The sequence below is a fragment of the Polypterus senegalus genome, chromosome 3 (assembly GCF_016835505.1).
Source record: "Polypterus senegalus isolate Bchr_013 chromosome 3, ASM1683550v1, whole genome shotgun sequence".
Lineage (NCBI taxonomy): Eukaryota > Metazoa > Chordata > Cladistia > Polypteriformes > Polypteridae > Polypterus > Polypterus senegalus.
The window spans coordinates 278,103,887-278,130,684 of record NC_053156.1 but is presented as its reverse complement, the minus strand read 5'-3'; the positions used below and the strand labels follow the sequence as shown (position 1 = coordinate 278,130,684).

The 26,798-nt window shown below is 40.1% G+C and overlaps 1 protein-coding gene and 1 long non-coding RNA gene across 4 annotated transcripts in view; one reads left to right on the top strand and one right to left on the bottom strand.

The window, feature by feature from the left end:
• Window positions 1-18,387, bottom strand: part of LOC120526212 — a 48,747-nt gene extending 30,360 nt beyond the window's left edge. Inside the window, exon 1 of the long non-coding RNA XR_005633101.1 lies at window positions 18,242-18,387. This is a non-coding gene — a long non-coding RNA (uncharacterized LOC120526212). The remainder of the gene's footprint in view (window positions 1-18,241) is intronic.
• Window positions 18,388-18,526: 139 nt separating this feature from the next.
• The window catches only part of fkbp5 (FKBP prolyl isomerase 5), a 126,425-nt gene continuing 118,153 nt past the window's right edge, over window positions 18,527-26,798 (top strand). The window contains exon 1 of one of the 3 annotated variants that reach the window (XM_039749253.1): window positions 18,527-18,629. The gene's annotated coding sequence lies outside the window, so the exon portion shown is untranslated. The remainder of the gene's footprint in view (window positions 18,630-26,798) is intronic. The other 2 variants (XM_039749252.1, XM_039749255.1) reach the window with 2 other exon arrangements.

Here is a 26,798-nt window from a genome sequence, read left to right as displayed (position 1 = left end):
GAAAGAGTCCAAAGTGCTATAAAAAAGCAGCGGTTAGACAGCAGAGGTCATGTGAGTACTGTACTCATTGAAAAGAACATCTAATAAACCTCCTCACCATACCACAAGGAGGAGTGTGCAAAGCCTTGAATAGTTTTTATAGGCCAAGTCAGACATGTTAAAAGTACACCAAATACACAGGATGTGTTTATTCAAGATCACTGAACTTAAAATAGCTGTGTGTTTTTATCAAGAGATTAAATATGTGTCTGTATTGATTGGAAATAACATATGCAGATAAATCTATTCATCAATCCATCTGTTTGAAGAGGAGATTTGTTCTTGTCCATTGAGTAGATTTGAATCCTCTTTAAATTGGTTAAGTGAGAAGCCAACCCTGGAAAGTGTTCCAGTATGCCAAAGGGCAAACAAACACACACACTCCCTGATGCTGAGTGAATCACATACTGGTGAACATTAGTGGAAATTAAGAAGACGTGTGTTTAGGACTGAAGCCAGAAAGCACTTCTTTAATGCACTGAGTTGTGGGAATCTGGAACAGCCTATTGAGACATGTAGTTGGAGCAGAAACCTTGACAACCTTCAAGAAGTATCTGGGTGAGATATTGGGGGAGCTTAGCTATTAGCTAAACAAATAAGCTTAGTGGACTCAATGGTCTCCTTTCATTTGTCAAACTTCTTATGTTCTGTTGTTCTTGTGATGCAGACTCATGCCTGGGCAATTTAGAATAAGTACCACACACCATAGGGATTAGTAGAGAAACTCGAGTAAACCGGACACAGACAAAGGCAGATATGCAAACTCCATACCATCAGTGCCTGTGCTGGGATTAGGACCTGTACGTTCTGGAAATGTGAAGCAGTAATAATAATGCTTTAGTGCCCTTAAGGAATTTGAACTCTAAATTAATTTAATATTATGTGATAAATCAATATAATTGTTCTCTAATATGATGCAACCTGTATAATTAAGGGATCCATCCATTTGTTATCTAAACTTGCTTACTCAGTTGTGATTCTACAAAGTATTATTCAAAAATTGTGATTATGATGGATAGCCTCTAAACGAGCATACACATAATTTTAGATTGACTGTATTCTGTAGACATTGGGAGTAGAAGGAGCACAGAACAAGTCTGAAATGGGTAGAAATGAGAATGTTGAGGTTCTATGTGTGGCGTTAGAACAAAGACAGCATAAGAAATGAGAAAATCAGAGGTACGGCAAAAGTGGGAGAGACATCTAAGAAAGGACAGGAAAGTAGGCTGAAGTGGTACGGACATGTGAGGAGGAGAGAAAATGAATATGTGGTGTGGCCTGCAGAGGGCGCTCCTGCCTCCCTCTCCTGAAACAGACAGATAAGTTCAGCACAGATGTTTTATTTTCTTCCCCATAGCAAACACCTTCCCTCATTTCTCACCTGCACAGCGCCATACAAAACACACTTCTTTTTCTTTCTCTTCTCTCTTTCTTCGTCTCCACTCCCCCTCCAGCAAGCTTCGTCCATCTCCTCCCGACTCTGGCTCTTGGAGTTGTGGCAGCTGGCTCCTTTTATAAGGCAGCTGGAAGCGCTCCAGGTGTCTGGTGATCTTTTTCCGAAAAACATCTGGATGTGGCGGAAGTGCTGCAACAAAGGGCTCAGTCGTTCCTGCAACACCCCCTGGTGGCGCCCAAGGAACCCAACAGGGCTGCTCCAAACTCCAATTCCCAGTTTTTCCTGTGAGAGTCCGAGGCACCACTGCAACCCAAAGGGGCTGCCATCTGTTGCGCCAGGGGAGGTAATGTCCCAAATCTTTTCCCTGGTCCTTCCACTATAGGGGCATCCTGGCCAGGTAAGGGCCCTGGCCATCCACCACAGTGGGTAAAAGAGTGATGAAATGGTAGTACATTGGAAGAGAAAATGATGTAGGCCAAAGTGGAGGTGGATGGATAAAGTAAAAGAAAATCTGAAAGAAAAGGGCTTGACTGGTGAGGAGGTGCAGGACTGAGATGTATGGAGAAAGGTGATCGAACATATCGACCCCACATAGACATGGAAAAAGATGAAGGGGAAGAAGAAGAAGACTGAGTGTATCATTTAGAGAAACATGAAAATAATTTAATTTAGTGTGTTTAATCACTTAATGATTCTGACACACTGCATTAGTTCAGTTAAGCTAAACCTATATTGTTTGCTGATTTTCATTTGTAGTCTTTTGATTTGCATTTCACATTTTTAGTTAGCCAGAATTAATGGATTCAACTTGGCCTGATACAGCTTTTCCAATTATTGCAATGTACTGGAGACATATTTGACCATGTTCATCACTGGCTCCACTCAGGGAACAAGTCCAAGTGTGAATGCAGAAAATGAGTGATATGTTGCACTTCATGGTTTTGTATGCTTGAAACATTTTGTCAGCCAGTTGGATACACAGGGTAGGTACTCTGTAGTCATTCTCAACAACATCCTCTAATCCATCACTATATATATATATATATATATATATATATATATATATATATATATATGTGTGTGTGTGTGTGTGTGTGTGTGTGTGTCCTGCAATGTCCTTCCTCTATTACAGAAATATATTGGTGTTCTAATACAATATGATCCATTATCAAATAGGAATACTGTATGTGACTCAAATGTATTCTGACCTTATATACTAAATAAATGTAATGATTGTCTAAAATTGACTGATTCTAAATTATGATAGAACTGGTGAAATATGTAGACTTCTGGCTCTGCCAGGTCTGTCCGAATTTAAAAGCCTTGATATAAACAACAGTAAACTCTCCACCCATTGTTTGCAAATGCAAAAACATAAACTTCATTATGAATTCTAAACACACGTTTCCTGATAGATTATCAATAGATGGGTTTTTTGGAATCATGCTTAAATTGTAATAAACTTTCTGCCCACCATTAAACTACCCATTAGGTTTCTGCTACGTAATGTTTTTTGAATTTCCAGAACATATCAGGTCAATATACAGATATGATTAAATAAAACCTTTGATTAAGACCTAGATTGGGATTCTGGCCCCATTACTTTGTGTTTAATCATGTGAAAGATGAGCAGACATAGCATCCACTTAATAAAAGAATAAGCGTTTGTGTGTCTATCTCTGTGTCCATCTGTTTTTATCATTCCAATAGATGGTGAATCACAAACCTTTTTAGTTATAAAATGCATTACAGAGGGTGGCACGGTGGCGCAGTGGTAGTGCCGCTGCCTCGCAGTTAGGAGACCTGGGTTCACTTCCCGGGTCCTCCCTGCGTGGAGTTTGCATGTTCTCCCTGTGTCCCTGTGTGGGTTTCCTCCCACAGTCCAAAGACATGCAGGTTAGGTAGATTGGTGTTTCTACATTGTCCCTAGTGTGTGCTTGGTGCGTTTGTGTGTGTCCTGCGGTGGGTTGGTTCTTGCCTTGTGCGCTGTGTTGGCTGAAATTGGCTCCAGCAGACCCCCATGACCCTGTGTTTGGATTCAGCAGGTTGGAAAATGGATGGATGGAAATGCATTACAGTAGTTATTCCAACAAATGGCACATCACAAATATTAACACTGCTGCTATGAATTGGAGTTTGCATGTTCTTCTTGTCTCTGCTTGGGTTTCCTCCCACAGTCCAAAGACTTGCAGGTTAGGTGCATTGGTGTGTGTGTGTGTGTGCCCTGTGGTGGGCTGGCGCCCTGCCTGTGAATTTGTTCCTGCCTTGCACCCTGCGTTGGCTGGGATTGGCTCCAGCAGACCCCCGTGAACCTGTGTTAGGATATAGCAGGCTGGATGATGACTGACTATAATATGAGTTTTTACATACAGGAATGTAAATGATCTTTGATATGTGATGATCTTAAATTTAAAAAAATCTTTAAAGAAACGTTGCCTGAATGTGATTTTTCCATGTGGGAGAGAGCGCTAACAAGAGTGCTGACTTGGAATGAGAATGTGCTGTAATATAATAATAATATACCTTGTCATACAGATGCTGGATCTAATGACCACAAAATGAACTTTGTCCCAAAGAGGCACTTAGGGTTTTTACTGAAGCTCAACAAATAAGTAAATAAAGACATAAATATTATAGCAAACAAATACACACAAGAATTACTAAAAAAAGAAAACATCTGACTTGGCTAATAATAAAAAGATCAGTTACAAACCGAGTGAAGTGTTGTGCAGTTTTATTGCTATAGTTGTAAAGGAGCCCCAGTAGCATTTTCTGACACCCTTCTACTGAATAATTCATTGGCTGGAAGTCCTCAGTGTTTGTGTGTCAGAGAGAGGATGTGCAGCATTGTTCATAATGGCACTCAGTTGTGTTTTCATTCTCTCCTCCCTTACTACCTCCAGTGGGTCGAGAGGGCATCCTGTTACTGGTCTGCTTAATTAATTAACTAGCTAAATTAAATCATAAAGCATTGAAAAAGTGGACATAATAGGACCCTGTATTATAAAAGTATGTATAAAATGCATAAATATAAATACCTGTATGTAAGTATGACACGCAATATATTTGGTATTTGGTACACTGTATTATAATTTTTAACCATATATGCATGCTCTAATTTAATAGTATGCATAGATGGCCTACCCTTTATCTCACTATAGCTGGAAGAATTAACATTGTCAAGAAGAATATCCTTCCTAAGCTTCTCTTTCAAAATACTCCAATATAAATCAATAAATCATTTTATAAGAAATTAGATTCAACCATAACCTCATTTATTTGGAGTTCAAAACATCCACGTATCCAAAAAGGCGACCCTACAAAGACGTAAGGCAGAAGGTCTCATGTCTTTACTTAACTTACAGGTTTATTACTTGGTGGTGAATATACAAGCTATAAAAACCTGGACATGGACACAAATAGGTGAGCAGACACAGACTTGGTCCGCAATAGAAATAAAATCCTGCAGTACTTCTGTATATTCTTTGTTTTGTACCCCAATAAGTACAAGTCATCGCCAATATACTAACAGCCTGATAGTGCACCAATGTAGGAAGTATTTTAAGATGGAAAAGCTTTTATCTGTGGCACCTCTGCACGAGAACCACCTTTTTCCACCCTCTCAAACGTACACAGTTTTTAAGCTCTGGAAAACATTTGCGATTAAATCACTTAAGAGATCTGTACATAGACAACATCTTTGCATTCCACGAACAATTATACTCTACATTTAACTTTCCAGCAACACATTTCTTTCACTACCTTTAAATTATAAACTTTTTTAAACAAAAACTGCCCAATTTCACTCACCTCCCACCTACGTCTGTACCGGAAGAAATACTGATCAGTCTTGAGGACTCACACAGCATTTCTGTAATATATAAAACCATTTTACAGTCCCTCCCTTTCAAAGATCCCAGAGGACAGTGGGAAAAGGATCTCTCATTCAACATCTCAAAAAGGAGTGGAAGGCAGCCATGCACTGAATTCACTCAAACTCCATATGCACAAAGCATACAATTATTCAACTTAAAATTTTCTGTCGAGCACATCTGTCTTGTTTAAAATTCTTCAAAATGTTTCCAGGGCAAGATCCAACCTGCGAACATTGCAATCAAGCTCCGGCCTCACTGGTCCTGATGTTTCTGGGTGTGCATCAAATTAACATCATTCTGGACCAAAATCTTTAAATGTCTATTAGATAGCCTTTGCATCACAATCCCTCCTAACCCAATAACAGCTGGTGGGCTCAAAGAGGGGTTTAAAGTGGAGAAGGACAAACAAACTGCAATTCCCTTCACTTCATGATTGGCACGTAGACTTATCCTGCTCAACTGGAAGAATCCTGACTCTCCTCTTTTAAGTCAGTGGGTAGCTGATGTTATATATAATTTGAAATTGGAAAAAATCAAATTCGCACTTAAAGGATTTGTACAAAACATTTTCTAAACCTTGAAGGACTTGATAAATAACATTTTAGAATAACCATTTAAATTGTGTAAGTGGATTCTCCCCCCTCTTTTTCTATTCTATCCATTTATTTATTTCCATATTTTTACTTTTATTAACATGCTACTCTGCTGACCTAGATCTCTTTCTCATGGGTGGGGGTCAATTTGTTTCAAACCTAGTTTTGTTAAACTTGACTTGCATGTATGACATTTTTTTTTTATTTGAATAAAATGAAAGAGTAATATATCCCTTTGTTGATATTCCAGACTTAAGAACTATACACTTTATTTTACTGCAGACTATTTTGAAATAAGAGGTTGCACCCCATTCATGCCCTCTGTTTCAGTCTTCAAGGCCAGTCATACCTTTTAGTAACTGATTACAGTTTTTCTCAAATGCTAAAACAGAAAAGCCAATCCTCTAAACCAAATGAGCAGTTGTCTAAACACATTTACTAAATCTAGTGTGGCAGTAGGGGGCTCTAGTGCTCCCTTGAACCCTCAGGTACAACTCCAGACACCAGGTAAAAGTCCAAGACTCTTTATTATTTTTTACAGTGCACCAAGCACCTTCCACACTACTCATATAATAAACTCTTTTAAACAAACTCTCCTCCTCGCCCAGACACTTGCTCCTCTACCTCCCAGCTCAGCTCAGTGTCTGCACTGAGGCATCGTCCTTTTATAGCCCCTGACCCGGAGGTGTTCCTGTCCCAGCAGTCCACAGTTCCTTATTCCTTCCGGGTCAGGGCAATCAATCCACCACTTCAACCCGGGAGTATGTCACGTTCACGTGACGGGAAGAAATGTCGTGCTCCCGGGTTGAAGTGGTGGATACGGCATCACAGAGCCCATAAGCCCCCCCACAGTGACTCCTGGGGGTCCCCAAGGTATCCAGCAGGGCTGTGTATAAACACTACAAAGTCCATAAGGCCCTGATGGACCTCAGGGCACGATCCTGCTGTTGGGAGAGCTCCTCCTGGCGGCCTGGGGGTGGGGACCTCCACACTAGCCATCATTTTCCAATATCATAAACACATTTCACATGAAGACACAATTCACAAAACACAATCCTCCGTTCTCATAAATCTAAACACATTTTTCCTTGCTAAAACACAAGTTGCAAAAGAACTCTGCTCATATTCTCAAATGAAAGCTCATGTGATGCAAAATGCTTGCCATAGTCAACAATATTTGAACACAATGAACACACCTGGCATCATTCATTACACACAACGACTCAAAATTGAAGACACTTGTTGCTAATGCTGTGACCACATGTATAAAAGCAAGTTCAGAGTGCACAGTTTGCTGAAGATTCCAAACAAACACAATGGATGAAGGCAGAGTCAGGGGAAGAGGAATTCGAGTCAGAGGAGGGAGAAGAGATGGCCATGGAAGAAGAGGAGCAGGCCAACGAGGAAGAGGAGTTCAAATCAGAGGAGGAAGAGGAGCAGGCCAACGAGGAAGAGGAGTTCAAATCAGAGGAGGAAGAGGAGCAGGCCAACAAGGAAGAGGAGGAGGCCAACAAGGGAGAGGAGAAGGTCCAGGAGGGAGAGCAAGACAACCTCGCACTATCATTACGGACGAGATGCGAGCAACAGTCATTGACCATGTCATTCCCCATGGCATGACAATGGCTGAAGCAGGACTAAGAGTCCGTCCAAACCTGAGTAGGTTCACCGTGGCCACCATTATCAGGGCATTCAGAAAACACAACAGGTATTATACTCTATTGCTTTCTTTGTCACAATACAGTTTTACAAGCCTGTGAAAGTAGTCTATTGGTTTCAAATCAGTTGTTATTGTAAAACATGTTAATTGACAACATATGTTTCTTTCTTTAGAGTTGAAAGAATGACACATAGAGGTGGGAGGGTTGCCATATTTACAGCGGCACAAGAAACCCTCATTGTGGATATGGTTCGTGAGAACAACATCACCAGACTCCGGGAGATCAGAGACAAAGTCATTGCCGATAATGTCAACTTTGAGAGCATTGATGATGTCAGCTTGGCCACAAAAGACCGAGTTCTCTGGCGCCAAAAGATGCGGATGAAACAGGTCTATAGGCTTCCCTTTGAGCACAACTCTGCGCAACACAAAGACCTACGTTACGAGTATGTGCAAGTAAGTATACATCCATGTTCACAGTACAGTTAGTGAACATACTGTGTTGCCTACATTACTTCTGGACAATACTGTGCTACCTGATTGACTGTTGTTCTGAACACCTGTGCACTTTCACATTTTCACAGAGGATATTACAGTTGGACGCGATGGCCAGACCTCATGAGTACCTCTTTCTGGATGAGGCTGGCTTCAACCTGCAGAAACGAAGGCAAAGAGGCTGTAACATCATTGGCCAAAGAGTCATCACTGAGGTTCCTGGCCAACGGGGGGGATGTAATATTACTCTTTGTGCGGCCATGGGATCGGAGGGGCTTGTCCACCGGCATACTGTCCTTGGGTCTTACAACACCCAACGTCTCCTCACCTTCCTAGAGGAGCTAAAAGAAATCCTCCTGGACCGCCAACAACACCATCCTGGGCCTGCACATCACATTTATGTGATAATTTGGGACAATGTCCGCTTCCACAGAACAAACCAAATCAGAGAGTGGTTCACCACCAACAGTAACCACTTTTTAAATGTCTGTCTGCCACCCTACTCCCCTTTCCTGAACCCTATAGAGGAGTTCTTCTCATCGTGGAGATGGAAGGTTTATGACAGACAACCATACACTAGAGAGAACCTCCTAAGGGCAATGGAGCTGGCTTGTGTTGACATCCCAGTGGAGACCTTCAAAGGATTGATTCGCCATTCCAGGGCGTTTTTCCCGCGGTGCCTGGCAAGAGACAATATAGCCTGCGATGTGGATGAGGTGATTTGGCCCGATGCAGCTCAGCGACATGATGCCGCACAGTGATTGTGGTGTGTGTGTGGTGTGAATAAAGTAAATAAAAAAACTTCACACCCTGATCATGTTTTCAAGAGTACTGTTGTGTGTAATAGATTCTGTTTTTGCATTGAGTTGTGTTACAGTAGTGTACATGCAGAATTTTCTATAGATTTATACTCTTCATATGAAACTCACAAATCTAAATGCCTAATCCTCCGCAGAGATCTAAGAAGATCCATTACTGTAAAGTTTCTAAAAATATGCATTGGCAGTTATGAAACGAAGAACCTTCTCACAAATCGAGCATTGTGTGTTCAATTGTTTTGCTGTAGTGTGTAATGATGTGTATAGTGTTTACATTTTTGAAAGCTTCGAGCTGCTCATTTTGGTGTGAAAGTTTGAGTTTTGAAGTGAGAAGGTGTGGTTGTGTTTATGTAGCTTTAGAAAAGGGTGTTGTGTTTAGACATTGGGGAACATGGAGGAAACATTTGTGAAATGTGTTTTAGCATTTGAGAAAAACTGTAACATACCATCCATGCTAAATAAAACAATAATCTTTTCATTCCTTTATTCAAAAAATAAAACAGGAAATAAGAGATGTCCTCAAGACAATTACAGCACGTATCAGTAGGCATCTCCAGGCTACTGTGTCTTTCTTTACACATAAAAAATCTAATATTTAACCATCTGCTTTCCAGTTTTTCCTTTTTTCATTATGGGGCTGTGGTGAAGTAAAGAATATCTAATGTTGGTAAATTCGGATAGAAACAAATAGGAGCAAATAACACATCTTTCTATTCAGGAGAGAGAGAGAGAGAGAGATTTTTACTTATACTCACTCACACTTTGTGTTAAAAATGACTTACATTTCAAAAGTTGTCCAGAAAGAAATGAGAATACAATCCTAACAGGAATATTAATGACTGACTGTGCCCTTCTTTATGAAAAAGAATTCTGTGAGAGATTATTTTAAATGCATTGACTAAGAGTAGAAGTATGAAAAAGTCTAACTAACTAACTAAACAAGGAAGCCTCTCATCCACATATTTTTTATAAATTGTTGTTGCCTTTTCCTCTTTACGTTTGCAAGGAAGCCTATCTTGGTAACAGCAGGCTCCAGGCATAAACTCTTGTTGGGTGGAGCACTGGTCAGTCGCAAGGCACACTCCCTCCCAACAGGCAGTTTGAAAATACAAATTAACGTAAATGCATGACTTTGGCCTGACGGGGAAGCTACTATTAGGTAGACCTACAGCACAACCCCCACAGAGAAAATATGAACCCAGAATCAAGATTTCTATAAGCAGTATAGAAAAGACTAATAAAGAAGAAAAGAGAGATTAGAGCATTTGAATATTAGAACACTGGGACAATCGGGATGAGAACGGGCCATTCAGCCCTACAAAGCTTGTCAGTCCTATCCACTTAATTCTTCAAAACAAAAACATCAAGTCCTGCTGTCTACCACACTACTTGGTAGCTTATTCCATGTGTCTATGTCTCTCTGTGTAAAGAAAAACTTCCTCATGATTGTATGAAATTTACCCATAACAAGTTTCCAACTGTGTCCCTGAGATATGCACTTTAAACTCGATCCACTGTAGTAAATACTTTCATAATTTTAAACACTCCACTCATGTCACCTCTTAATCTTTTGTTTAAACTGTAATGTTTCCTCATAACCCATCCCCTGTAGCCCTGGAATCAGCCTAGTCGCTCTTCTCTGGACCTTTTCTTGTGCTGCTATGTTCTTTTTGTTGCCTGAAGACCAAATCTGCACACAGAACTCCAGATGAGGCCTCACCAGGGTGTTATAAAGCTCGAGCAGAACCTCCTGTGCCTTGTACTTCACACATCAGGGCACTATATAAACTGGCATTGTGTTAGGCTTCTTAATGGCTTCTAAACACTGTAAGTTGATAGTGTAGAGTTCACTATGACTCCTAAATTCTTCTCATAAGTTGTACTCTTTATTTGCAGATCTCCCATTGTGTATTCAAACCTAACATTTTTACTTCCTACGTGCAATGCTTTACATTTACTTACTTTAATTTTCATCAGCCACAAATCTGCCCATGCCTAAATGCGGTCCCTCTGTAATAATTCAATGGATTCTCGATTACTTGCCAGCCTTCCTATCTTGGTGTCATCTACAAAGTTAACCAGCTCATCTTCTTATATAACTCGCTACCGTAGCTGTTCGTTTGTCTGTCCAGGATTTTAACTCACCTGTAGCTCACAAACCATTTGACCTATTGACCTGAAATTTGGTACACATATACTACGTGACGTCTACTGTCCGCTTTTGGGGTGATGATTGACCTCCAAGGTTATTCCCATTTTATTTTATTTTATTGTAGAATCAACTCTCAGCAGCGGCAAACAAGGCAGCAATGTGGCACATGTTTACGGGTGTCGTTCTCATCCCTACCACCTTCGCTTCCCCTACCTCTTCATATCTTAAATTATTCTTGAGGCAGATCGAAGACTTAAGTACCAGTTTAAATGAAAAATGAAAGAAAACATACTAAGTAATTGCAACACAAATACTGACTGAATCAGTTTTAACGTGAAAAGATGCCGAAGAAAGAAGAGAATAAGCGGGCCGCTAGAGTGAAGACAAGAAGAGCTGCTCAGGAAACAGCAAGCGCATCAACCCCTGAGCAAACGAATGCTAAACATACAGAGAAAGAGAATGAAAACTCAAAGTCAAGTGTATTCACTGCACATGCCGTAACTGGTTATTTATATTTCTAATCAAATTATTTATATATTTTGGAAACAGCAGCAGCCCTAGTACTGCCCTCTGCTGGATAACACACTTAATGTCAGCCAATTTTGATAGGGTTGCTCACACCCTCTGCTTCCTGTGCCTAAGCCAATTTTGTACACACACCCTGAATTCCCACTTCTTGTAATTTGATGCTGAACCTCTTACGTGGCACCTTATCAAATGCTTTCTGAAAGTCAAGATCAATAATATCATAAGGTCCACTCTGATCATATCCTTTTGTTGCTTCCTCATAAAATTCCAGCATGTTGGTAAAACATGACCTCCCTCTTCTGAACCCTAGCTGACTGTTCAGTAAAATTCCTGTCCTTGCCATGTGTTGCTCAATCTTATCCTTAATAATCCTTCCATTAATTTTCCTGTGATGCATGTTAATCTTACTGGCCTATAGTTGTCTGGATCTTCCCAGTCACCCTTTATAGATAACGGGATAATATTTGTTTTTTTTTCAGTCCTTCGGAATTTCCCCCCAGTGCGCAGTGACTTCCTAATTCATTTCCACAAGATCATTTGTACAAGAAAAGAACAGCTCTGAACTGGTCTGCTAATTCCTCACATACAGTATTCTGTGCTTTTACAATGTTCTCCAGCTTTTAAAAATCACTTTCTGCATGTTTTTATTACTTTATACTTAATATTGGTCTTGTCAAACCAACACATTTTCAAAGTCCAGTTTATCTCTTTTATTGAGCATTGTGTGTGCTGTTTTAACTGCCACTCTGATCACAAAATTATTTTAGATTTACATTTCAACTTGTTTGCTTAGCAGATGCATTTATTTATCCAAAGAAATTTACAAAAATGGGTCTACATAATCGAGTGAACATCAGTCTGAGGGTCTGTGTTCCAGGACAAGCTTATGAAATTGATCATCACAAGTGAAGAGCGCAGGACAAAATGCAAGCGAGTTACACGTCTTCGGTTATCAGTTAGACAGACATTCAACAAGCAAGAGTCTTCAAACTCTTTTTAAACACATGGATGGAGTCAGCATTTTGAACAGAGGTGGGCAGCTTGTTCCACCAGCTAGAAGCTACACATGAAAAGAGTCTGGTTTGAAATTTAATACCATGCAGAAGTGGCATCACCAGAGTGGTGAAGATGGAGCACAGGACATCACAAGTCTCTCTCTCTATATAGGTGCTGATCTGCTGACTACTCTGTATAGGTAGGAATCATAGATTTTAATTTTAAAATGTGCTGCTACAGTGAGCCAATGTTTTGATCTGAAAAGAGGAGTGTCACATGCCCGTCTCGGCTGTTTGAACACCAAATGTGCTGCTGCATTTTTAAATCACTTGCATGCTGGTACTTCTGCCAGCATGGAATTGCTGTAATCTAGAACCTTAATCTTGGTCTTAATCAAAAGCTTATGATGTGGTAGGCACTGATGGAGCAAACAATTTGGCTAGAGGCATCCTCCGCAGAGTTATCAGAATTTGTGTCTTTCTTACAGCTAGCTGCTCGAGAGAGTAGCATGGCAGAAAGGAAAAGAACAGCAGTGACATCTGCTGAATGTGAAGCGCATTGCTGAAACCATTCATACAAAGAAGAAGAAGAGCAGGACCATCTGCTGAGAATCAAGTACAGGGTACAGAATGTGTTTGAAACAAAGACAGGTACAAGCTGACCTCTCCTTCTGTCTGTGCTATGCACCATGATGGACCAAAAATAGAACACCATAAGTGACATCACCTGGTTGTGAAGCCAAGCACAGAAAATGCTTCAGTAATGAAGAATAATGAGAGATAAGCCTGAATAAAGGAGCCATTGAGCAGCTGGCTAATAATACTATGGCTCATAGAAATGCCACAAATACTTCATGATAGAGAATGCAACAATGATAATGGAAGAAAAATGCATGCCAACAAATGATGAGATCTCACAACTTTTGCCCCTATGCAAACATTGCTTTTACATTCCTACATCAAAGTTTGTTTGAGGTGCACTACTTTCCAACGTTAGATTGATGATGAAGGTGTGTGTGGGATGCTGTTTTTCTTCTTCTAATCAAAAGAATGTGTGGCCAAAAGGAAAATGTTCAGCTTGCTCTATGTAAGCCACCTTTACTTGAGAACTGGAGGTCCAAGTGTTTGCCAGTGTGGCAATATTCTGGTGCAAACCCTGGGTGGGATGTCAGTCCAACACAGGCCTCACTAGTACATATAGTGACACTCACTTAGACAGTCCCCCATTTCAAGACTGAATTTAGGCCCTTAGAGCTCTGAGGCATCAAAATACATCTGTATCATTATCCAGTAAAATAAAAATTACATATACACATATTTATTTTTCAGCCTATAATTATATGCAAAGGAAACAATAATTTTCAGGCTTTCTGCCACATTTTTCTTGAAGTGGGAACACATATCCTGTACTCAATGTGTCTAATAATGTGTGTGACTATGGGCTGAGAAGTGAATCCAACGTTCTGTGGCTGTGAGGTGGCAGCTTGAAGCAGTTTGCTATCATCATGTCCACAGAGTTAAACTAAATGTAAACTCTAAATAGAACCTACGGTGAAGAAATAAGCTGGCCTATGCGCTTGAATGTACCCTAAGATGTGACCTCCAGTCTAAGGTTAGATCCCTCATGTGCCTGATGATGCAAGGATAGATTTTAGGTCACTGAAAACCTTCGCAAAGAGTAATAATAATAAAAACACTAAAAATGGCCATGAAGTACTGTGGCATAACAGGTTTGTGACTTAACATTTTAGATAGATAGATAGATAGATAGATAGATAGATAGATAGATAGATAGATAGATAGATAGATAGATAGATAGATAGATAGATAGATAGATATAGATAGATAGATAGATAGATAGATAGATAGATAGATAGATAGATAGATAGATAGATAGATAGATAGATAGATAGATAGATAGATAGATAGATAGATAGAGTGGCCTGTTTTTAAATAAATGAATATTTGAAATGCCGGCTTGATTTCCGTGGGTGTGTGTGCTTGCGCAGCTGTGGGAAGTTGGTGAGGTAACTGGGGCAAGATGCACCAGTACAGGATGGTGGGGTCTGTCTCAGTTGCTTCATCTGCCTTCTGCAGTGAGCGATTGAGGTGCTGTGCCCACGGAAGTATATAAGAGGGAGCCGGGATGAGAAGAAGGGGAAAGAAGAAAGAAAGAATAGAGATGTGAGAAAAGTATCAAGGGAAAGAGGCAGGATGAGCCAGCCAACCAGTGCAGTGAAGGGCAGCGCGGGCGTGAGCCCCATGAAGGAACGAAAGATCGGCACTCTAGAGGCAGATCATTGCCACTGATTATTGGTAAGGAGTGGGTGCGATCGAGAGGGAGTCCTACCTCAGGGATTCGAGGTATACCAAGGGAGCGAGAAGGAAGACAGGAGAGCAACAGGCCCTGAGTGGTTCAGGCAATGGCAGCTAAGATGGAGGTTCGAATCAGAGGACCGTGGTTGCTAGTGTCTCCGCCAGCCGAGCGAGCAATGACTGGGGAGATGAAGTGGGTGTTTTGCGATGGACTCGTCTGACAGAGCATAAAGGACCTGATTACTGTTGGTTTAGTATCCATTTTTTTTAATTCTGATTTTAATCTCAAGGATTGTCACCTATTTTTAAAGAATGATTTATTTATTGAAGAGAGCTCTGCACTTTTTTGACACTTCTTTTTTTGTTAGTTTTAATAAAAGCACTATGCTCACTTTTGCACCTACTCCTTGCTATGTTTGTGTGCTGTGTGCTTGTCCACTCGGGTATGTTATCGGCAGTAGCGGGTTCAAGAGGCTCCCGAACTGCAATTGGTAGTACTATCACAAGTAACTGATCCCACGCTGCAAGGTATCACAAACATCTGTGACGTTATCATTATGACAAACATGGCTATCAACACCGCCAAAGCAGTCCCATCCAATTGATCAGATATACTACTCTACAACAGAAAGGTGAAGACCTGCCTTCTCATTGATATTGCTGTCCCGAGAGATGGAAATCTTCTAACAAAGGAAGTGGAGAAGACTAGCAAACACCAAGATCTAGAGATAGAAATCAAGTGAATGTGGAACCCAAAGGTGAGAGCTGTGCCAGTTATCATTAGAGTGCTTGTTTTCAAAAACTACCATCAACTTCTCCCATAAAGACCAAGTGCCGGAGAGGTTTAGGCACAGCACGTATTCTCAGAACGCTTCTCATGTGAGATGAGTTATAAGTCTTTGGTTGACACTCACTCATCTAACTTAGCACCAGTGCTTATGAAAGACCGTGAACTGAAAATAATAATAATTTGATAATAATTTGGTGGTCCCAGATTTGCCCTGTGTTAAGTGTGGTGTGTCTGAGTGGGCCCTGCAATAGACTGGCACCCTGTCCAGAGTTGTTTCCTTTCTTGTGCAAAATATTACCAGGTTAGAAATTAGAGAAAGTAATGTTTTGTAATAATAACGCAGAATATGTATGCATTTTATAAGCAAGCATCTACCATTACACAAGAATTAACCCCAAGGGTGACACCATTTTTACAGCACACTCATACACAAACACTGGGCCTATTCACAGACACCGTGTTTATTGAAGGAAACCCACATGAAGACAAGGAAAGATGTAACCGAACAAGGGTCTCCAGGCAATGAGACGGCAATGCTGTCTGCCGCACAAATGAGAATAAAATAACGGATAATGTTTGCATGAATTTGTTGCAAGATGTGCTGAGCAATACACAACATTTATTTGTCTTAGTTAGCAGTGTAATTACTGCCAAGAATCAGTAATAGATATTATGAAAAAAATCGGCTCAAATAGAAACAATTTCATGCAGCAACATGAAATATGCCACGCCATAGAGCTTGGTACAAGTAACTACAGTGATGGGTTTTTACATAATGGATAACAATTTTAAAGGTAACCTTTTAGGATTTTCCGACAGTAATCCTGTAATGGAAACCTTTTATTTTATGGAGTTATTTTATCATCCACCCACTCATTGTTCATCATTTTTTGGAGTGATTTCCTGTGACACCTGGGAATGTGACTGTCTCGATGCTTTTAGACCCCAGTACAATTCACAGATGGAGTACCTCAAAATGTTTTTCCTGTGCACACATAAACAACTTGCAAAGATGATTCTTCACTAGGGTGTCAGTGTTTGGTATCCCTAAAGGTATCAAAAGTGGTTCTTCTGAGCAATGCCATAGGGGAACCATTTTTGTTTCCAGAAAATTACCATCCACATGAAGGTTTCAGAAAGATCCTTCATTTAGATCTGTAGCAGGTTACATAAATAGCCATAAATATGGTTGCTCGGATAGGCTCCAGCTTCCCTAAGACCCTGTCCTAGATACCAGGTTAGGAAGACTGATGGATGGATAAATGGACACAGACTGTGAAGTACTGATGGGTTCTTGACTTTAAAATGACTCTTACGTCATGCAGTAACACAGGCCAAGTTCAGGTGTTCTTGATCAGTCAGTATCCTTATAGCCTAAACATTGAAGATTTATGTTTTGTCCACATAATAGAAATTTTTGCAAAGTCCAAAGAACCCCCTCCAAAATTAAACTTTTTTTTTTTTTTTTGTCAAGCGATAACCTTGTAAAGAGCCATTGCAGGACCAGCATTGTGAATGGGGCGTTGTGCCCTGTCTTCAGAGTCCAGCTTCCCACTGTTCCTGAGTTTTTGCACTTGAAAATGAAGATTCAGAAAAAGTTGCCAAGTACTATTTAAAAATAACCTTTTTTGGTATGATAATCTCGTCATTGTAACCCTTTATGGTGTTTCTTGGTATTGATGTATGTTTGATTTCAAAGGTTTGAAGGTTGGGTGCCACAGTGGCACAGTGCTAGCAGAGTTTTCCATTGCATGGAGCTTTTATGTTCTCCTCTGGGTACTCCAGTTTCCTCCCACAATCCAAAGGTCATGCAGGTTAGTAGGATTGGTGACGCTAAATTCGCCCTAATGTGTGTGTGTGTGTGTGAAAGTCTGTGTGCGTGTGTGTGTGAAAGTGTGTTTGCTCACCTTGTGATGGACTGCTACCCTGTCCAGGGATCGTTGCTGCCTAAAGTGGGTTTAGAAAAAGGATGGTTGGATAGATGGAGGTTTGAAGGTTAGTCTTTGAACCCCACATCACATGTTATATACTCAGTTATGTGCTTGCGAGTTCCAGTATTTATTTTTATATGATATGGGATACATTATCTTACAGTGTTTGTATCTCTTTTAATATACACATAGGGGTACCTTCCATCTTGTAACCCTTTATGATGCCTCTTGGTATTGCCATAAATTTGATTTCAAATGTTTGCGGGTTACTCTGTGTACCCCATATGACATTGTGTGCTGAGTGGTGTGCTTGTGAGTTTCAGTATTTATTTTAATATAAAAGAATAATAGGTGCATAATTTCATAGTGTTTGTATCCCTAATATACATATACATTTACACACACACACACACACACACACACATATATATATATATATATATATATATATATATATATATATATATATATATATATATATATATATATATCCGTCTATCCATCCATTTTCCATGCCTGCTTTATCATGAGCAGAGTAAATGAATCTCAAATTTCAAATAATCTAATACCTCTGCGACGAGTAGTTATTCTAGTAAGCAAAGCACAAACAAAACAACAGAAGAAGACGACTTGTTTTTCAAAAGAGTGCAGCTTACCTATAGGAAAACACCGATAATATAATTTGTACCTCATACAAGTCTCAAAATCCTCAAGGCGCCTCATGGATTCTGTCTCCCAGTCTTGTCTGACTGTAAGTATCGGCATCTGAGCGACCGGTAGAAAGTTACAAACTTCGTTCCGGCACGTAGAGGGTTACGAGGTCGCTCGCCTGCTAGAACATTGTGTTCCTCTCTAAGAGAACGAAAGTACAGCGCGTACATTGTGTGTGTAAGAGAGCTGGAGCTTATGTGTGCGTGTGTGTGGTGACGCCGCCCTCCTCACTGTACAAGTCCTCTGTGTGCCTGAGATCTGAATACAGTCCAGAGGATCTGAACGGTACGAGAAATCAATTTTGAAGAAGCGGGACCAGACAGGCTGCAGCCGGTGAGTTTGTTATCATTATAATTTGCTTTATGAATGCCAATCATTTTTGCAGGCAAGTGTGCAGGTTTTTTTTTTTTTGTTTTTTTTCAAATTGCATCTAACATTGCTAGGAGGGAGATCGCATTTTGAAGTAAAGATTCCAACATGTACCCAGATAGTGTAAAATGTTATATTCTGCTTTGGACTCTTCCGGGTCGCATCATTGGACTGAATAGTCGGACTGCATGTGCTTCCTTTCGCTTAAGCACACCGCGATCAATGCTTACTGTTCTTGTCGTCCACGAGGACTCTGATTCTAGTAGACATCTGCAGCGAGTTACGTTAAATGAGAAATAACGCCACCTGAAAAATTTGGGGGATCGTGACAATGTTAAGTAGCAGTTAGAAAAAGTAATGGTGGTTGGAGTTGGTAGTGATGATGAAAAAGATATGTTTTCCCATCTAATCGGTAGGATGATGCATATTGCGAATTGGACGAGAAGGACGATGTGGCTAAGACTGAGCGGAGATGACTTGCGAGAGCGGCAGCTCCACTTGCGAGAGCGGCTGTGCGGAGCTGCAGGTAGAAATAGAGTCAGTAAAGCTGAAAAAATAAATAAATAAAATAATCATTTTAGTCGCGCATAACCATGAGATAAAAGCCTAATTCTGAACTCCTAGGTTTAAAGGCTCGTAGCGCCTTGGGTTAAGTCGACTTTAACAGAACTTATGATGAAAAGATAAACCCATCTTTTGTGTTAAATAAAATGAGCGGAAACCTGCAGGAAGGTTGTACTTACACGTATTGTTTTAATATAAAGTAATATAAAGCAATTATTTAACCCTTAAATGAATATTCTATACGTTTAATAGTTTAAATAAAGTGCAATACAAATTCAAAAAAGCAACACGTTGGAGTATTAAAACGTACAAATATTTAAACAGTGAGGAACAGACAGTATACAAATATAATATTTATGAACTGATCCTTCCTTTTAATTTCTCTCCGCTTCATATATTTAATATATCTATACATCATTTCCCCTTTATCAGATTGTTAGGTGGATGTCGTGTTTTTTTTTTTATTCCCTTTTAAGAGAAGGGTTGTTTTACTGCCGTGTGAAAAGGTACTATTGAGAGTTGGGATGTCTCCTTAAAAATATAAAAAAGATACGCTAGATGTCTTTTCTCTATCTGAAAAGTGGGCAAAAAAGTGACAAAACACCGACAAATGTTAAATTAACCCTTTCTCTGCTCCTCTCAACCAAGCTACATATTTTATAGCGTTGATGTCCCGTTCAATGAAATACTGGGAGTGAAGAATAATTCCGAAAGAAATAATTAACTTGATTTGTAAACTAAGATTGCCTGGGGGTTGGGGGTGAGTGTTTATGTCTGTTTACCTGTGATGGATTAGCACGAATGCCTCTCTTGCTTTCTGCCTAAATACTGTTTATTTAGATTCACATAACTTCACGTTGACATACATTGGCCAGTAAATGAATGGATCAAAGTCTGATCATATATAATTATAACTAAAACTAAAATCTTCATACATTAAAGCAATGTAATATTGCTTGTTACGAAGTGAATACTGTACTTACTTTTGAAGAACTGACACTCCTTCAAGCGGATTCAGCCCAAAGCAGCGGAACATAAAAAGCACATCAACACATGAACAAAAATAGAAATCATGTGCAGACCACACATATACATTATAAGTCAGCACCCGAAAAGATGCCGAAACCTTCAACATGCAGCATTTAAGTTGTGCAGACCCGCGGGGATCCCCCAAATGTAAATGTAATCTAATAAATTACCGATTTGCTTCGTAAGCTTCATTCTTTTATCGGACACCGAGGTCCCGTCTTTGTTGAGCTCCGTTTTCACGTAGGTTTCCTAAAGTAAAACTGGCCTCATTCCACACCTACATGTCTGGCTGTTGGGATAAATTACACCTCTGAAAATAAGAGGTGGACCGCTTATTTCAGTTGTGGATATAGGCATCCACTGCAGTGATGCTTTCTGCATTGCGCCCGTTGCTTTACACTTTAGGCGTGAAGTTCTTCGACCCATGAGATAGATAGATAGATAGATAGATAGATAGATAGATAGATAGATAGATAGATAGATAGATAGATAGATGGATGGATGGATGGATGGATGGATGGATGGATGGATGGATGGATGGATGGATGGATGGATGGATGGATGGATGGATGGATGGATACTCGCGGATATTGTCTTTGAACGCTTCCATTGACAATTTTAGGAAAGTATCATGAGATTAATTACAGACCAAATTGAAACATACGGTGTCAGAATTGGACATGTTAATCGATTATTTATTTATTGATTGATTGATTTGTTTGCTTGTTTATTAAAAAAAAATAAACTTTTAATATCTTTTTCACTGATGTCCCATATGCTAATCTAACCCATGTTTGCCTGGAACGACCCAAACAATTTGTCCAGAATAATTCAGAAAAGCTGAGGAATCCTAAAGAGTCGACTGGAAATCGCTTTCTCGAACTAAAAGTGAGAGAAGCTGTTTGTAGGTTTACAGACACTATCATTAAATGTTATCAAAGATGCGTGTAGTATTGAGAAGACTCCGCAATTAAAACAAAAAGCCGCAGGCACGCGTAGTTTTATTTGTAACCGTTGCCTACGTAAGTCCAAGCTTTGGTTTGTATTTTTACAGTCCGATTTATATAAGCTCGGTTCTAACGGCGATGATGCGGTAGCAAAGCCGGTTTCTTCGAATTCCACCAGGCACAAACCCAAATCGATTATCGTCTCCCACAGGCAAGAACGAATCTCAAATGGGACGTCCGTTCATTTCTGGGTACACTAATAAATATTAATATCTTAATATCGCATCATAGCCATATAGTTCACAGAAATAATGTGAGATGGTGCCGTTGTTTCCAGAGAATACGGAAAAAAAAGTTATTATTAAAATGGGCGGACTGGTTTCTGCCTAGTACCCAGCTCCCGCCGTCATCTTACTAATTAGATAACGGGTTTGACATTCCAGTAGCTGCTGCCTTTCAGTATTCAGTGTCGCTTCCCTACATCTTCTTTGCCACAATCCACTTCATCCATTTGTCTTCCTTACCTGCTCTCCCCAGGCTGGGTCCCGGGGCGGCCGGAGTGTATTTCAGCCATCATAAAACACAAGTCATCTTGTAATTCGCGGACATTGAACCAGTCCATCACAGGGTAAACATGCACGCGCACAATCCAAAACTGTCCAGTTTTGCAACGCCAGTTCAACTAACTTGCATTTATTTATAATACGGGAAGAGACCTGAGCATCTGGAGGGAAACCCAAACAAGCGCCGGGAGAACATGCAGGCTTTACACAGAGAATACAAGGACACGAATCCTGGGCTCCTTACTGCGAGGCAGCGGCGTTGCCACTGTGCCGCCCCAATCCCATTCAGTTTATTTTTGTTTTGCGCTCTTCACTGAGTTCAGGCTCCAAAGTAAATGTAAATACAAACATTATTAGGATACAATTGAAACAATAAACCTCAAACACAAAAGAAAAAAGGGTGGAAAAGTATTGTGAAAAATGAGAAAAGGAGATAAAACAGTTGAAAATTACCGGATACGAGGGTACTTGAGTGTGGGTTACGAAGGTTTGGTGACTCATCCTAAAGTTGTTGTTACTTTGTGCCCAAAGCTGCTATAGAGTGCGGGTTCCAAAAATGGTTGGACGGAAAAATAGTTAACTGAATGCCGTGATGATGATTTTGTCATTTGACCTAAGGAATAATAAGTAAACACTTTACACAGCACTCCATCCATTTGTTAACCCAGTGGTTCTCAATCTGTGGGGGCTGGTTTGCCCGAAGATGTGAAAAAAGAAAACAAGAATCAAAAATATAAAAAATGTATCTATTGAAACCAAAACAAATTAACTTCAGCTACACTCTGATACTAGAAAAATAAATATAGGGTTAGATAAATGTCGATAAAAGTTAAGTAGGTATAATAAATTTTGCATCTGATATATCATAAATTAAAAAAGAACAAATTTGTATTAGTGGGCTCCTTTCAAAAAACCTTAGGGGCGCGCGATTAAAACTGTTATGAAAACTCGGGTCGCAAATACTTAAAGGTTGAGAAACGTTGTGTTAACCCATTATTGAGTTCGTTGTTTGAGACAAGTAACCCCGTGTAGCACGGAACAGCAAAGAAGAACCCAATTTTAGAGGGGTCAGGCGGTAAATCCATCAATGGCATAATTTCGTTGTAGAGGCTGGAGGACAACCCGCGGAGACCGGTGCACACTCCGAAATATCAGCGACCGACGGACCTTGACTTGAATGCAAGGTTTTGGAGCTGATGGTGTACAGCACTAACCACTGTGCCACCTTACCACCCAAGAGGCTCGCTAAGATGCTCACTTGTTTGATGTGTTGCATCTCGAATTTAAGGGTTAATTCAGTGACAATAACCGCCGGTGACAGAGACATTGATCACATTAAGTCGTTGTCACTATTTTTGTGCGTTTTACGTGCTATTATGCAATAAATTTACAGTAATATCGACAATGTTAAAAAAATGCAATAGCATTTAGGTCTCTTTTTGAAAAGAATGCGTTCTTATGTCAACTTTGATAATACTGCTAGGGGGGACTATTTTTACAACTTTTTGTCGTTGCAGTAAATTATCTCAACGAGCTTGTTTCGGCTAACAGCAGTAAACGTGTTGTTAAGTTACGTCAGAAATACAAGTACGACTGCAGTATGTTTAGGTGTGACATGTCTAGAATTTTTTTCCTTCACGAAGAATTTTGTCACAGTTTTTTTTGCCTCACCCACTTCAGGGAACAACTGTCACCAACTGCTAAAGCGTGCACAATGCTTGGGTTTTAGGTTTGCTAATTAAAACACATTTGTTTTGTTCTGAAAAAAATTCTGAAAGCACCAGGGTGGCAAACAGCGATATTTAGACATTTGCTTGTCTTGTTGCAGAGTTGTACAGGTCTCCCAAATTAAATTATTCAGAAATGTTTTAATAGTGAATATTTATTTTTATTTGCATTCACTTACACAATAAAAATGTTTCCATTTCAATGCAACACTAGACATTTAATTCTTCTTTCGGCTGCAGATGTAACAAATTACACAATTTTAAATGTATACAATAATGTTCTAAATCAATTTAACATGAAAATATTTAATTAATGGTGGCGAAGTGGTATACTGCTGTCTCACAGCAACAAGACAAGGGCTCACATCCTGGGGCCTCCCTGCATGGAGTTTGCATGGTTTCTCTGTGTCAGTGTGGATTTTCTCCAGGTTCTCTGGTTTTCTGTTAAAAGACATGCAGGTTAGGAGAATAGGCATCGCTAAACCATCCAATTGGTGTGTGTTTGCCCTGTGATGGCGTGGCACACCATTGAGGGCTTCTTCCTGGGTTGTGCGCTATACTAACTGGGGTAGGCTTCAGCCCCCACACAACCATGGTCTAGTTTAAGCAGGTTAGAAAAAGACGTGACATTTTTAGTCAATGTATTACACAGTATGTATATGTAAAGAAAGGAACAATATATATTCATGTGTTTTCTATAGTTGTTGCAACTTCTTTGTTTTGTGATCCAAAAATCATTTGGCATCAAATCATTTGTACAGACAGACATACATCAGACCAAAAGACACATAGACAGACTTAATTTCTCTCCAATGGAAATTAAAAGCTAAATAAAAAATATACTGTAAGTATATAGATATATACAGTATATACTGTACATATATATATACTCAGCAAAAAAAGAAACATCCCTTTTTCAGGACTGTGTATTTCAACAATAATGTTTTAAAAATCCAAATAACTTTACAGATCTTCATTGTTAAAGGTTTAAACAATGTTTTCCATGCATGTTCAATTAACCAGAATCAATTAATTAACATGCACCTGTGGAATGGTCGTTAAGACCTTAACAGCTTACAGAAAGTAGGCATTTAAGGTCACAGTTCTAAAAACGCAGGGATACTAAAGGGACTTGTCTACCGACTGTGAAAAACACCCAAAGAAAGATGCCCAGGGTCCCTGCTCATCTGCGTGAACGTGCATTAGGCATGCTGCAGGGAGGCATGAGGACTGCTATATATGTAGTCTGTTGGAAACAGCCCGGACACAGTTAGATCAACATCATTTCAGGTCACCACACACGCTTTATTTACAATATTTGCAATGATGAATACCCAGTGCCCCTGCACCAATCACCTTTAGCCCAGGCCTCTCACAACAATACCTTCCTTCATCGCCTCCACTCCTCTCCTCCGAGCTCTATCCTCTTCCAGCTGACGAGCGGAGGGAGGCGGTTCCTGTCATATTCACCTGGAAGTGCTCCAGGTGTCTCCCGATTAACTTCCCCTGGCACTTCCGCCACACCAGGAAGCACCCAGAAGCACTCCGGATATTCCACGAAGTGCTGACGTCCAGGGCTTTTCAGGCATCTGGGTGCCCTCTGGCAGTGACCACAGACCCCTATAGGGTTTAGCTTCTATGCTCTGTTACTGTGGTCCCCATACCAACCAGGGTGGCTGCCTTCTCGTTTTCCGGAGGAGGTACAATCCCTCTTCCGGTCCTTCCAGGCGTCCCGGCTGGGTACCACCCCAGCCAGTCACCACAAGTCACAATAGTAGTATATATTTTGTGACTATAGTAGTATTAGGGGGCTTACCCCCTGCTCGCTTTGCCTGCCAACCCCCCTTTTCTGCGCTACACCCCAGCCACTTCGCATCTCTGCTGCTGGTGTTGTGAAGAGGGAGCTGAGCACACCCAAAGGAGATGCAGTCACTCCTCCGAAACACCCTCTTAAATGGTGATACAATGGGAAACAAATAGTTTGTTTTTTTTACCTCCTCTTTACTTGATCAGCTGCTGGCTTGGTGCTGCTGGCTTGGTGTTGCTGCTGTGCCGTGTGATCTGCATTTTGTGCGGCGCTTTAAACATTTAAAAGCCTGTACAGCAGCTGTCTTTTTCATCTACTCTTTGTCCTTTATTTCCAGCCTCGGGCGTGGTTAAATCTCTTGGCACAAAGTCTTGTCTTGCGGGATGTGAGTTCTTGATATTTTTTAGTTTATAATTTAAAAACGGAATAAGAATCTGAAAATCTAACAACATCACATTAAAGTTCAATAAATTCTGAAAAGACATATACTGTATATGTAAGTTTTAAAATAAGCCCAATTTAAAGTGTGACAAAAAACATGACATAAAAAATCACATAAAATCATTGCACTTTTAGGCGTAGGATTTTATAAATAGAGAATAGATACTATGTGACTATATATACAGTATATAAATATTGTCACAAAAGCAGATCACAGACTTAAAAAATGTTTTGGGGCAGCCATCCGTATATTGTGACTGTGACTTGACTGCAAATGTGTTGAAATTGGTTGTGAGTCCAAAACAGAACTGACTGTAAAATGAAAAGATGGCGGCTTTAAAGCCCGAGACAGGAAGCGACTTCATCTGGACTGGAACCGGAAGTGACATCTTCTGGACCGGAAGTGACATCATCACTGGTGCAGAAACCGGAAAAGTGATTTCATCAGGAACGAAAGTGACATTGTCCGTGGTGCCAGGACCTAACAAGATTTCCCATGGATGGTCTGCAGAAGATTGAGAAAGAGAGTTAGTGCAGCTCGCCACCCCCTAGTCTGGCATGGTAGTACTACTCTTTAGGCCTTTCAGCTGTCTCCCAAATGCACGTGTGTGATAGATATACAGTGGTGGGAAAAAGTAGATTTATAGTTAATTGAATGAAAAAAGACATTCAGGTTATGATTATTACAATAGCTTCATTAACTACTGAATAGCTATATTAACTTTACTAACTCGAAAGAATGTCACAATGCCACAGTGTACTTAGGTACGATGTTATAAGTGCTCAGATTACCTAAAAGATATATATGTTTTGTATACAGTAATCGCTCCTCGTTGCGTTCCAGAACCTCCTGCGATAGGTGAAAATCCGCGAAGTAGAAACCATATGTTTGTATGGTTATTTTTATATACGAGTATTTTAACCCCTTAGAAACTCTCCCACACTGTTTATAAATATTCTCCACACAGTTATACAGTAAACCCTCATTTATCACTGTTAATCCGCTCCAGACAGATAAATGAATTTCCACGAAGTAGGATTCTTTATTTATAAAT